This window comes from Aspergillus clavatus, genomic scaffold (assembly GCF_000002715.2).
Source record: "Aspergillus clavatus NRRL 1 1099423829777 genomic scaffold, whole genome shotgun sequence".
In the NCBI taxonomy this organism is placed as follows: Eukaryota; Fungi; Ascomycota; class Eurotiomycetes; order Eurotiales; family Aspergillaceae; genus Aspergillus; species Aspergillus clavatus.
In genome coordinates this window covers 1-1,813 of record NW_001510411.1, presented here as the reverse complement: position 1 = coordinate 1,813, position 1,813 = coordinate 1, and the positions used below count along the sequence as shown (strand labels likewise).

The following is a 1,813-nucleotide window of genomic DNA, read 5'->3' as shown; positions in this document are numbered from 1 at the left end:
GTTAATGTAGCTTACGTTATGGGGTTATGATTTAGAGATGTAATCTCAGAAGGAACATATTTAGGTAATCACACTAATGCAGTACAAAAAGGATTAAATTTAGGAGTAGGTTTATTCATTATTTCTGAAGTATTTTTCTTCTTAGCTATCTTCTGAGCATTCTTCCACAGTGCTATATCACCTAGTATAGAATTAGGAGCACAATGACCACCATTAGGTATACAAGGTGTAAATCCTTTCGAGTTACCATTATTAAATACAGTAATTTTATTATCATCAGGTGTAACAATTACTTACGCTCATCATTCATTAATACAAGGTAATAGAAAAGGTGCATTATATGGAACAGTTGCTACAATAGTATTAGCTGTAATTTTCACATTCTTCCAAGGTGTAGAATATTCAGTTTCATCATTCACTATTTCTGATAGTGTTTATGGATCATGTTTCTACTTTGGAACAGGTTTCCACGGATTACACGTTATGATAGGAACAGCATTCTTAGCTGTAGGATTATGACGTTTAGCTGCTTATCACTTAACTGATCATCATCATCTTGGTTACGAATCAGGAATTTTATACTGACACTTTGTTGACGTTGTTTGATTATTCCTTTATATTTCAGTTTATTACTGAGGTTATTAAACTTTTAACATATTTTATGTTAAACATTTTATATTTTAGATAGGATTTAATTATTATAATAGTAAATAATTATAATATTAATTCTATAAAACTATAACATTTAAATATAGTTTATCATATTTGTATATTATATAATTATGATAGAGACTTTAGTTTAATGGTAAAACATGTGACTTTTAATCATTACCATATGGGTTCAAATCCCATAAGTCTTAACTATTAAAAAAAAAAAGTGACTATAAGTTAACGGTAGACTGCTTATTACCAAATAAGATGTGCTGATTCGAATTCAGCTAGTCACAAGTGTAAAATATTATCTTAATCAATTAGTAATTTAATATATAATGGCTATAAGTTAATGGTAGACTGTTCGTCTTCCACACGAAGAGTGTCGATTCGAATTCGACTAGCCGTAAAAAGGGTTAGTAACTTAATTGGTAAAGGGTTTTCTTGTCGAGAAAATAGATGCCGGATCGAGACCGGTCTAACCCGTAATTAAAGGAAAAGTTGCTATTGGTAGGGTAAGATATTTGCTAAATATTGTGTATTTACACTTAGATGTTCGATTCATCTCTTTTCCGAAGAGCATAGTTTAATAGGCAAAACTGTAAGCTTCAACCTTATATTTCTTAGTTCAAATCTAAGTGCTCTTGTAGTTGTAAATAAAAGATTTATTTTGTTGGTTCTTTAACTTAACTGGTAAAGTGTATTCTTGATAAGGATATGTTCAGTGTTCGAGTCACTGAAGAATCATCTAGTATAGTAAAATCTATTATATTAAAATTAAAATTAAACAATAAAAAAAAAATCAAATTTTATTAAATTAAATCCTAAACTGATCTAAAGTAATTAAATAAGAGAGTTGGCTGAGTGGTTTAAGGCGGCTAGCTTGAGTCTAGCTAAAGGTAAAACTTTCATATGTTCGAATCATATACTCTCTGGTATTATATATACATTACATGATTAAATTAAAGAATTAACCTTAATAAGGTTATAATTATACAGGTTAGAGCCAGGTTGGTTAGGCGTCTCATTTGGGTTGAGGAGTAGTTATGTTCGAATCATAATAACCTGAAGTATAAATTAAATTTATAAGTGTATCTAACAATATAGGTAATATGAAAGATATATTTCTTGATAAATCAAGGCAAGTATATAAAGAAATTAT

General features: G+C 29.0%; 4 non-coding genes across 4 annotated transcripts; all 4 read left to right on the top strand.

Moving 5' to 3' along the window:
• The first annotated feature begins 788 nt into the window (after positions 1-788).
• ACLA_056870 lies at positions 789-860 on the top strand. Its single transcript has one exon. It is a non-coding gene; the product is annotated as a tRNA-Lys (tRNA).
• Positions 861-1,064: 204 nt separating this feature from the next.
• On the top strand, positions 1,065-1,137 carry ACLA_056860. Its single transcript has one exon. It is a non-coding gene; the product is annotated as a tRNA-Asp (tRNA).
• An 89-nt stretch (positions 1,138-1,226) lies between these two features.
• On the top strand, positions 1,227-1,298 carry ACLA_056850. The gene has a single exon. It is a non-coding gene; the product is annotated as a tRNA-Sec (tRNA).
• A 28-nt stretch (positions 1,299-1,326) lies between these two features.
• On the top strand, positions 1,327-1,398 carry ACLA_056840. Its single transcript has one exon. It is a non-coding gene; the product is annotated as a tRNA-Ile (tRNA).
• Positions 1,399-1,813: the final 415 nt, after the last annotated feature.